Below are 12,909 nucleotides of genomic sequence, written 5' to 3'. Positions count from 1 at the left end.
GTGATAGTCACGAAGATCACGTCGGAGCACAATGTTGATGATCCATTTACAAAGTCTTCCACGGCTAAAATGTTCGAGGGTCACCTGGAGAGTCTGGATCTGTGGGATATGCAGCATCTTGTGTAGGGCATGTGGGAGATGATACTGGGGTATGCCCTAGTTTATTATATATTATACATGTATTTATCTTGTATTGTACATTAGTCTCCCGAGGCATTAGAACAAGTGGAAGATTGTTGGGATTGGTGTCCTAATTCTCCCGGAGTCTCGTAGTTTATAATATATACACATTGTTATGAATAAACTAATAGTTATTTTATCTGGCATTTACTCATATCCAATAAACAAAGCTCCACTGTTATTGTATGAAAACTTAAGCATGTATATGAGATATACAAGTGGATCATGCCTTAAGTGATAACCTAAATAGGTATGTAGTATAAGGATTCAGGAGAGATACCTGATCCTCGTGACACTACGGATACGACCTGCTTTGTAGAGGTTTATAAGTGTTGTAAACTACTACAGATGGTAGATCCTGATTATTCATGTGGAGACATGCGAGTGAGGGTATCCTATACAAAGAGTTTGTTTAAGACCAAACCACGAGATGATTAGTCTCTGTATATAAAGTCGTTGATACTGGAGACTTACATCTCACCTAAATGACCATAGGTGACATGACCTCAATCTTGAGTGTTTTGGGAACTCTTGCCTTTAAGGGCAGTCTTTTGATTAGTATGGGTGAGATGACTAGATTGCCAACTCAACATGCCTACCGTTTTGGGGATTTGTCTAATTTGGAAGCTGGGAACTCAGTTACACAAGATGGAATTCACTCCTTCCCTGAAGCAGAGGTAAGTAGATAGATTCCTCCTTTAAGTGTTGATTCCGGGTCTTGAACATAGTGGCCACATCTTCTCTTTGGAAGAGAGAACTCAGTCATAGTAGGACTATGACTTATGTTCATTAAAGGGATCAGTGGTACTTAAGGAATTAAATGTAACTACAGGGGCATAAAGGTTATTGGCCCAGCTGTACTTACGATCAATCTGTGAAGGGTTGCCACACTGTTGATTGGTTGATATGGACACATAATATATCTGTAGTAAGGAAAGGCCAGCTGTTGGTCTTTAGTTGAGTGCCTGACAATTAACGGATGGTAGATCCCATGACTAAAGAGTGTAGTCAGTTATTCACGTACCGTTGGAGCTTCGAACTACAGGTCCATAAGGTTCCCTTAATGGATTCAAGTTGAGAATCAGTTCTTGGTGTTGATTTGAAGTGTTCAAAATGACAAGAGGAAATTCGATTATATATGATATGATATGTGTGATGTATGAGATACATCAAGTGAAGGATGAATATAAATGAGATTTACATTAAGTACCATCAAATAGAAAAGGAACTATGGTTTATATGTTTCATGAGATGAAATATTAAAACTATAGGTTATAAATATAGTATGGTAAGTTGGTTATCATATATATTTATAATAATATTAATTATTGGATAATTATCTCTTTTCTCTAATAACCAATTGAGTGGGAGGTTATTGGTAGTTTCATGGTCATCGTGAGATAAAAGGAAAAATGTTTTCCTAAATTTTGGTAGATTTGCTAAAAGTTGTTGTGAGAATTTCCATTCTTGGAAAGATCTCACGTAGATGCTATCAAGTAGATTAGATACACTGAACGATTGCTGAAGAGAGACTAGACGATCATCGAGTGACACTACACGATAGTTCACTCAGCTGGCCATTAGCTAAACGATCATGGAGCTTTCGCTAAACGATCACATAACATTTGTCAAACGATTGGGCATCGTCTATACGGTAGACCTTTGCCATCTCCCACTTGCTCAATCGTTTGCACGATTATTCTTCCTCCGGTCTCTTCCTCTAACCAAGCCCATATAGAGCCTACACTTCTGGATTCTCACACAGAGAATACTAAGGTAGCCATTGTGGTAGTGTCATACATAACTCGACATAGTTCGAGGTTTTTGGAGGCTGTTGTCGTGTTCGTGATCTTGAAGATTGTTGTGTTCATGGTCGCTGTGATCATGCTGTGTTGCAGTCATAGTGTTCGAGTGTTCGGGTTTGTAGTTCTTCTGATTGATCGATTGTTCAAGATCGAGGGTGTTTAAAGATGAGTCTTCAAAGGTATGATTTTCTATCCCTTGATCTTGTGAAAAGCATGCTGTAATTTCGTTTTGTGCATAGCTTGTATGTTACACTTTTTTTTTTTTTATTGTAATTGTTAATGTTCAAATACAAATGGAATTTGGAACGATCATTCCACTGCTCATGGAAATCCTCATGTTCGATTTCCTTCAGCACCAACATTTTGGAGAAGGAAGGAAGCTACAAAAATATTTTGAAGAATCATTGAAGCATCCAAACCTGACTTCGAATAGGAAATGGTGAAGCCTTCCAAATTGAAGATGGGAAGGCATTGACGAAGCCTTTACACTTGAAAATGGGGGAGCATCGATGAAGCCTCTAAATTTGAAGATGGAGGAGCATCAACGAAGCCTCTGAACTTGAAGATGGAAGAGCATCGATCGAACCTTTGAACTTGAAGATGGAGAAGCATTGACGAAGCCTCTAAACTTCAAAATGGAGGAGCATCAACGAAGCCTCTGAATTTGAAATGGAGGAGCACCGAAGAAGCCTTTGAAGTTGAAGATGGAGAAGCATTGATGAAGCATCAAAACTTGAAGAAGGAGGGGCATCGACGAAACCTCTGAACTTAAACATGGAGAAGCATCAACGAAGCCTCTAAACTTGAAGATGGAAGAGCATTGACGGAGCCTCTAAACTTGAAGATGGAGAAGCATTGGCAAAGTCTTTAAACTTGAAAATGGAGAAGTATTGACGAAGCCTTTGAACTTGAAGATGGAAGAGCACCGACGAAGCCTATGAACTTGAAGATGGAGAAGCACTGACGAAGCCTATGAACTTGAAGATGGAGAAGCACTTACGAAGCCTCTGAACTTAAAGATGGAGGGGCACCAACCAAACCTCTAAACTTGAAGATAGATGAGCATAAATGAAGCCTCTTAGCTTTAAATATTATAAAGCATTGACAGATCCTTAAAACTTGAATTTTAAGAAGCTTTAGTGAAGCCTCCGAACCTGAATAAAAAGAAGCATCGACAAAAATTCTAAACTTGTTATTGAAGAACATCTATAGCTAAAGATGAAGAGTCGAACTAGAGATGAGTGATGCTTCAAATTTGAAGTAAAGAATGCTCTACACTGCTTCTTTGTTTAATTGAATGAAAAGATGATGAATTTTCTAGCATATCCTTATTGTACACATCCAACCTGTGTAGTATCATGCAAACAACATGTATCTTTAATTTGCTGTGTTACACCTAGTGGGGATGAACATCTTCAATTTGTTATGTTGTCTTCAGTAGGGATGGACATCTTCAATTTGTTGTGTTGCCTTCAATAGAGATGAACATATTCAATTTGTTGTGTTGGTTCCCCCTCCCCCCAGTAGAGATGAACAACATCAAATATATATATATATATATTTTGTATTGCAACTTGTAGGGTGATTGTGCCATTTCTTGATGATTGAGCATAAATTTCTTTAAGTTTCCTACATACCGTTGAAGAAAGAGATCAAGTCATGAAGTTCGTGAAGGATATTTTTTTTTCTTTTTCTTCTTTTTGTCTAGACCGAGCTTAAAGTTTCCTTTAAGTTGCATACGTACCCTTTACAATGATAGGGCTCAAGTCATAACGTAGTTCAAGAATTTTTTTTGGCCATTCACCTTTTAAGCTCATGTGAGCCAGGAGCAACATGCAATTTAGGCTCTTGTGACGAGAAGCTTCTACATTTAAACTTCAGAAGCTCTTATTTTATCATGGCTTTAATTATTTTCCTCATTTGTAGGATTTGGCAATATGATTAGCTTTGGTTTTGTCATCTAGGAACCTTTTACCATCCATCCTTCCTCCTCGACCATCCCTTCGTGCACTTCAACATGGTGGCATTTCCTATCATTCATAGTCAACTTCAATTAATTTCTCAGTCAAAGTAAACAATCTAGTACCATCTTTAGAGAACATAAGAAGGGTTATGCAATTACTATTTTTAGAACACCTAAACTAGAAACATACTTGATGAGGACGAGGGATCCATAGTTAGCAATAAGGGACACAAAACAAAGACTTACATTGTAAGTCAGTCTACAGAACCTAAAACTAAGGCTCTGATACCAACTATAACGACTCGACCTTTCGAGTACTCTGACATAGGCCGTTACAACTAAAGACTTATTTTCATTCAAAATATTTTGATTGTAATAACATAAATTCAGTGAAAACGTGATTGAACATTTTATATTGAAATGTTAATTTAATAATAAATCCAATAATCAAAACATTTAGTTGGGATCCCAGAAAACGTTTACAAAAAAAAAAAAAAAAAAAAAGTCCAAAACAAAACAATAAAACATGTCTTCTATCAACAAACTCAAACAAAAAAAAAACTAAAACATCTAAATTAGTAAATAAAAATAAAACATGAATTGCGGGAAGCGTTGTCTATTGTCCCTGTATGATTCCATCACGGGTCCGTTCTATCCCTCATCGGTCCATTCCTGTTGTTTCCTGAAAAACATAAAAGAAGAAAGGGTGGGTATAACAATACCCAGTTAGTGACCCACTACTAGGCCCTCTAGGTTACCTGTTAACTAGTTTATCTAGGCATCAGTGTACATCCATATCATATAAGTCGTAATGATTTCAAAGGGTCACTTATCAATTATGAACGCGATTTCGATGCATCAGTCATAGTGTATCGCTTGAAGGTCCATAAATCAGCCGTAAATATGAACCTGAAGGAACATGCATCAGTCATAATGTGTAAACCGAATGTCCACAAATCAGTCGTAATGTGCATATATACAGTCAAATGTGTACACCTACCCAGATAAGAAAAGCTAACAAGAGCCTTATAACTTAGCATGCATCAGTTTACATATAACTTTGTTATATTTACAGTTGTTTATCTTAGGGTAAAATTACTAGCATATCCTCAATCAACTTTACATATGATCATGGTCAAAATAGTCTATTAAATCAATATCATTAAATCATGCAGTTCAATAAGTCAAAAATTAACAATCCAAGCAATGTAGGGTTGTCACACCCCCTCCCAGATTACCCTTCTTAATCCAGAAGTGAATGTGACGATAGTAGTTACCAACCCTTTTGTGGCACTAACTGCTTAACTAACATCCTTAACCTGCTTAGATCTCTAGAATACATATATAACATTCACCAAACTAATGAAACTTAATAACCTTAGAACACCAGGGATCAACAACAACAGAATTACATCATATTAACACATACAAAGTTCAGTGGTCCCAATATATTTTACTAGTCCCTAATATGAGCAACACATATGTACAGACATTTACAGAGTAAACACCTAAAACTTTTCTCTAGACTTGGGACTTTTAACTGGAGTCCTTGAGTGGTAGAGTAGGATGACAGCTAACCTCTGGGGAGATGATCACTACCTGGAAAAAGAAAAACATTTGAAAGAATGAGCTACTCGTCTAGTGAGTGACTTAATAAAAACATAAATCTCATGCTTAAACTGAAAGCTAGAAAACAGAATACTGGAACTAAAACATGCCAAGCAAACGTGTACATAAAACTTTTAAAACCATTGTATCTGAAAACATAGCTAAACTGATTCGCGGTTAAGAGAGAACCCTCGTGCTTCAATCTCAACGTCGGATATCATGTTCAAGAGAGAACCCTTTTGTTCGATCTCTCAAACATATTGGGCAGGGGTGAGAACCCTTTTGTTCAACACCTGAGAGAGAACCCTTTTGTTCAATCTCTCAAACATAGCCTGACCTGAGGTGAGAACCCTTTTGTTCAACACCTTCTAGCCAATGCTAAGAAAGAACCCGTGATTCAATCTTATCGTCGGGTATCATGTTTAAGAGAGAACCCTTTTGTTCGATCTCTTAAACATAAGCCTGGGCTGGGGTGAGAACCCTTTTGTTCAGCATCTTATAGCCAATGCTAGGAAAGAACCCTTTGTTCAATCCTACTGAACTGATTAACTGTCATACGTGTACGTAGAGCAAACTGGATCCTGATGTTAAGGATCATGACTGAAGCAGGGTATCACTGCTTATCATTGAACTAAGTGAATTATTCTGATACCTTCTCTAAGTACTTCAGTATCAGAATCATAACAAAACTGAAACCGGGTAGTACAACTCAGATACCTTCTCCTTATACTTCAGTATTGAGCTGAAAATACCTGATAGGAAAACATTTTCATAAAACAAACTTACTGAAAGCTTGATCTCATAAAACATAGTTTTCATAAGAATATCATTTGCTAACGCATGCTCAACAACATTAAGAGCACATATGCTTTAAAACATAATACAAATACTTGCAACTTAAACATGTCATAGAGTCTTCTTTTGGGAACTACCATCGTTCAATCATTGTACCAAAGCATATTTCATAAACTTTGTAACTAGCATGCGTTTATAAACTTTAGAGAAATGCATTGCTTGGAACTTCTTGTAAAATAACCAACATAAAAGTAACTATCAATAAAGCACGGATTATTAAAATATTTATAAACCATTTATAAATCATTTATAGTCACTCACAGGTCCTTCAAGTTTTCTTCCTTAAGGCTTGATAGGATTTTCCAATGGGCGTTGAACTTACACGTATAAGCATACTACTTAGTGTTTACATTAGCCTTCCTTTTAGGCCTACTCAATAAATCAAGTTCACATGCCAAACCATCACATTGTGCCTCCTACCATTCACTTTGAGGGTTGGACACTAGCCAATTTGGAGGGATTGGGTGTTAAAAGAATGCACCCTTTGATCGCCCACACTCCCCACACTTAGAAAACTTTTGGAGCATCAAACTTCAGATTCAATTTCAACAATTCATAACTAAATTTCCAGAACTCATCTCAAGGAGCTTCCTTCTACAAACTTTCTTAGAATCAAGTTATCAACATTACCTTAAAATTGCAGCTCGAAATTCCTCGTCGTTTTATCTGGAGATTCAAAGTTTCATCATTGACTCCCATTCAAGTAGCTGCCTTCTTGTTCAACAATTTCCAGTTCAAACTTCAAAAATATATAACTCGATTTCCAGGCCTCATCTTAAAACATTTCATTCTACAAAGTTGTTTATAACTGAGTTAACAATATTATCTCAAAATTGTAGCTAAAGAATCATTGTGATTCATCCTGGAACTTCAATTCTTCACTGATGGCTTAGATTCACCCGAGAAACGAACCCTTCGTATTTATTTTTCTCCTCCGGCCTTATTCCGGCGATTTTTCCCTCTAGTAGCAGCAGAAAATAGACTCTCAGAGCTTTCGAATGCCACTGGAATTACACAAATAGCTCAAGTAATTTGTTCAAACCAATTAAATGAAATCGGCCTTCCTGCTTATCACCGCCCGAAATCCTGCATGAAATCTCCTTGGGCCTGAGCCACTTAGCCCACTAATGAAGATTAATGGTTGAGATTTGATTAAGCCATTTTCTTCCCACTCCATCATAACAAAATTTAGCATTAAATCTCATAGGATAGCATGGTCTCCTCTTGGTTTCCCATACTTAGCCAAAATTTGACCATTCTTTCCTACATAGCCATCCGAGAGTTCTCTTGCTCTTTAGTTTGCTTTCTTCCTCCATCACTCCTAACCAAAACATAATCTCATTACAACTCATTAGAGAACATCACATAACTTACACTTTCTTACTTAAGGTAATTAGGGTTCGGGTTTTACAAGGGTAACCAATCCATTTAGTCTAAAATATACAATCCAAGTAATCTAGTGTAACCAGCCCATTTAGTCTATCATATACAGTCCAAGTAGTAGGGACGACTTGTTCGAAAGCAAATCGGTAGAAAGACACTTACCTTATGTTTAGGCCTAAACAAATTAGCACACCAATCTCTCCCTTAACTTAAGTGAAATCATTAGATCAAACCCTGTATGAACAATTAAAATTAATTCCATCGTTCAGAACACTAACATCCAAATTCCAAGGGTATCAACCAATTGGAACCAATACTCCCTAGGCATTCAAGATAAGCCTCACATACTTACCAAATTTTAAACAAAAAGATTATGAACACGCTTGACAACAATCTCAACATTCTTTAAACCTCGATTTCAACCCAAAATTATGAAATAGCCCAATTATTAAACAAAAACTTATCTTACAAGAAAACCATCACTACTTACCTCAACCTTACCTAAAGGAACAATTCCATTGAAACCCATGATCAATGGAAGAGGCGAACAGAGAACGGGCGACGAACGTCAGATTTGGTAGCTACACAGTGGTACTTGGCGGCGACTTCATCAGAATCCTCATGTCGAATGAAACAGCGAGGAAGAGAAGGCTAGAATTTGGCAGAGGTGCGACGCACGGTGAGATAGAGATACAAATACCTGGGCATCGAGAGAGCTATGGAGCACGACTACACAATGGCGAATCTGGTAGCACTAGGTCACGACAGCTAGGTTGTGAAGCGACAATCAGATCTAGCAAAGAAAAGAGGTGCACGATGGGGCTTCTACGCAAAACAGGGAAGAGGGTTCTTGGGGGGGGGGGGGTGATAGCTTGTAGAACTACAAGCTATTGTAGTCTTTTACTTAGAATTATGAGGGTTGATGAGTAGAATATGTGTTCATATTGATAAGAATTCATGTAGAAAAACGAGTTTGCATTAATCAATGCTGGATATTCCCGCTAAACCTATATCATGTGTTATCTTACGTCAAAATGTACAATTTTGTAGTTATTGCAGGAATTGAATGCATGCGTTGATCCCAGACCATCACAAAGTTGATCGCATGCATTGATTTTCATGAAGGCAAGTTTTTCGCATGGAATGTTGCCACTTTAGAGTGATATATGTGATAAAGGATGATCGCAAAATGGGTGGGATGCATTGATACTCCAGAAGAAACAATCATGAATGCATACCTCGGGAGTATCAAAGAGATAAGGTCATGATGACATTCCCCCTATCGCGAAAAGAATGACAGGGATTCAACGCAGGATTACCAATTTTGTCGGTGTTTGAGCTCTATAAAGAGAGCCTTGGAGCCCAAATTCAAGGCATCCGGGACTTCTACCTTGGGCAGATTCCTATGATCACAGACGGGAGCATAAGCAGATAGTCTTTGAGAGTTTTTCATTCCCACAACCCTTTTCGATTGACAACCGGAGCTTCGCTGGAGATAGAGCTCGAGAGAAACTACTCCACCACCCATCCATGGCACCACCGATAGCCTTGACATACATTTGTTGGAAGCAAGAGATTTCCTACATCTGGTCCTCCACGTCTCTTCTTTCCTCTGTATTGTATTACATTTTGGCTTAAGATATTAATTCATTTTGTAATCAATGCATCTCTTTAGTTCCTTCAATATCATTTTCATCACCTTTTACTTTCATCACAATGAGTTAAGTGCAGATTGGAAGAGTTATCGTTTACTCAATCATGTGACATAGAGATATGACGCTTGTAGTAAACCACCAAGAGATGTGTTATAACTGGTAGAAATACAAGTTATTACAACACAAATAAGTAAAACAATGAGAGAATGTGATGGTAAAATAGGCAATATCATGTCTGAAAGCATTAAATAGAAAGGAATTGCAATCACGAGTGCTCATTGCATAAAAGCATTTAATCTACCTATTTTGTGCAGGAACAATGCGATGACGCATATGAAATTGCGTTCCAAAGGCACAATACGGCAAATGCGCTTGAAGTTTAGATCGCAAGACATGCGACCGCAAGAAGTTTCTCAAATGGTGATTGCATAAAAACCTCGCATCAAGGCAGCAACATAATAAATCGTGATGGGACGTAAAGCTGGTAACGGTTGATTCCGAATTTAGGTGACAAGCCGTTAAAAGCCAAACTGTAGCAAGTACATTGAACTTTCGGTGACTTTTAAACAGAGCAACAGATTAGAGAAATTACTGCCGCCCATCATTGCAATCTTTGTAAGAAAAGTTGCTTCATCTTGAAATCTATAAATATCGAAGATCACCAGAGAGAAATTGAGTTAGTCTGTTAGTCTGTTCATGCACATACTCATACATATACGTAGAGGATGGAGAGAGCAAGGAGACGAGAAAAAGTCAGGAGAAATCACTCCCGGGCAGATTGAGAGACTGTCAGAAAGCAGCACAAAAGGGAGAGGGCCAACCTTTGTGAGAGCAAGAATCCACATTGAGAACAAAGTTGAAGTGATAAGAGAGTAGTGTAAAAGGGCACGGGAAGCAAGACATTGCTTACCGAGCTTGTTCTCTCAATTTCATTTGTTATTTTGTATTCAGTACTTTATTTGCAGAAAATGGAAACTTCATTTCACTATATGTTCAATCTCTCCATACCATGCATGAGTAGCTAAATTTCTGAATGGGTTGAGAAGTACTTAGCTAGCATGACTTAAGATTTACATTTTATGCGATCATCTTGTCTTATGCATGCATCATTCACCTTGGATGTACTTGAGAAAGTAGTCTAAAGATAGATTCTATGTTTGAAAGAGTCAGATTAGGTCATATGAGCAAGAGTAGAAACTTAGACATAAGTTCTATATGTTATTTACACATCGCGTGCGCCTTAGAAATAGGATTGGTGGTATGCGGTCACTTTGTCTTATGTGTGCATTTGGGCATACTTGAGAGAGTAGTCGAAAGATAGAATTTAGGCTTGAGAGAGTCAGATTAGATCGCATAAGCAAGAATAGAAACTTAGAAATAAGTTCTATCGACATTTTCGCATATGCATCGCATGCGTCCTAGAAATAGAAATTATGGCATTCTACATTGAGAAATGTAGTATTTATATTTGTGTGTAGCATGATCGTATAATTTGTGCACAATCTTAGGAAATGTTAGCTAAACTCCTTTTCAACCCCTTCATCACATACTTAATGTAACTCTATGCTTTTATCACTCTGCGTTCAACTCCGTCGCATAGGAAAAATCTCAATCAAAACACCATCCACTTCATTTATTTACCACCGCAATATAATGGAAGAGTCTGTCGCATATCTACTTAGTAGTCCCTGTGTTCGAACCTGGACTTACTAAGAAACCTAAGAAGGCTTATACTTGGGCCTTGATAGGAAAACTTGCATGATCACCGCATAACACACATCACCGCAAACTCACACCATAACATAACATAATTTTACGCATCAGTGTGTGTTACGCGAGTATAGTATGACAACCCTCTTTGCTTAGTGCAAGGTTATTGCAATGCTTGTCTATGAGCTGAGTAGCTATAACCACTGTCCGAGAGGGTAAGTAGTAGAACTCGCTAAGCAAAGTAAGGAGTGTTCACAGAGATAGGAATAATCTTATGCTCAACGTAACCATGCATTATAGAGATATAAGCATGTGGCTGACCATAGAGAGGTGTGTGATGCATTGTGGCGAGGTGGGATTATCCTTGCGACCAACTAAATGACTTGGTGAAATTTCCTCCCCCAACCCTTACTCTCCATTCATCACGATTCTCATAGTCAAATTTCAATTGCTCAGTCTGTTTAGTTAGAAGTATGAGTAGCGCATAGTTAATCTATTTCTTTCTTTTCATTTTTATTCCTCGCCTCAAACACATTATTTCACAAGTATCCTTTAGTTGCAAGTCCCTATGTTCGACCTTGGATCATCCCGAGAAACTTGCGATCTCGTTATACTTGGCGAGAGATCAAGAAAACTGTTCACTTCTTTCTCTTTTTTTCTTTTTTTTTTTCTTTTTTTTTTCTTTTTTTTTTTTCATAAGACAAAACCCATCGGATGAGGGAGGAAGGGAGTTATTTTAATTCCCATCCATCTTGAAGGAATAACTCCTCTGTAGTGGGAGTTGTTAAATATGTATTATATTATCATATAATATACATTTTAATTACATTAAAATGCACATATCTCTTATAACATTTAGTTTTAATATGAATCATATTCACATTAAATTTTACCCTATAATATTTATATAAATTTCATTTATATAAATAATATTTGAATCTCATTCAAATATTTATTTCTCAAATATTATATAGTTATAATTATAAATCATATTTATAATTAATTAATATTATAATGTATCAATATATATATATTAGAATTTATATTAAACACATTAATATAATTAGTATCTTTAATTCCCTATAAATAATTTGAATAATTTAAATTATTTCAAAATTAATTATTCCTTGTTTTATCCTTAATGAGCTAACGAGGCAACCATATGAATTTAGAGATTAGAACATCCAATGATACAAGATTAATTAAATAAAATTTTTAATTAAATTAATCAACATTCATTAACTGACTATCACTTCACTATAGATCAACAACTACACTATTCACATTGTAGATATATTTCTATGTCCATGGATATAATGTATCAACAGTAAGTCGACCCCTCACGAATTTCTCATAACTACAACTGGGTCAAATTATCATTCTATTCCTATAGTTACATCTAACTCTTTAAGTACTATTGACCCCTCCAATGAACAATTAGTTATAGTCTAACTACCAATTAGACCTCTCTCTGGTCAATGAGAGGATGAGACGTCTCATTGTTCAAGACCTAGAATCAACCATTAAGGGAGAAATTTATCTACATACCTTCACAACAGGGAGGAGTGAATTTTATCTTATGTAGCTATATTCTTAGCTCCCTATTCGGATAAATCTCCAAAATGGTAGGCTTATTGAGTTAGTGAATCTGGCCACTCTCACCAATACAGATCAAAGGATTTCCCTTATAGGTAGAACTTTACAACTGACTCATGACTAAGGTCGAGTCACCTATGGTCATTATAATAAA

The sequence above is a fragment of the Benincasa hispida genome, chromosome 7 (assembly GCF_027475165.1).
Source record: "Benincasa hispida cultivar pf3 chromosome 7, pf3_genome.v1.1, whole genome shotgun sequence".
Classification (NCBI taxonomy): domain Eukaryota; kingdom Viridiplantae; phylum Streptophyta; class Magnoliopsida; order Cucurbitales; family Cucurbitaceae; genus Benincasa; species Benincasa hispida.
This window is presented reverse-complemented; position numbering follows the sequence as displayed.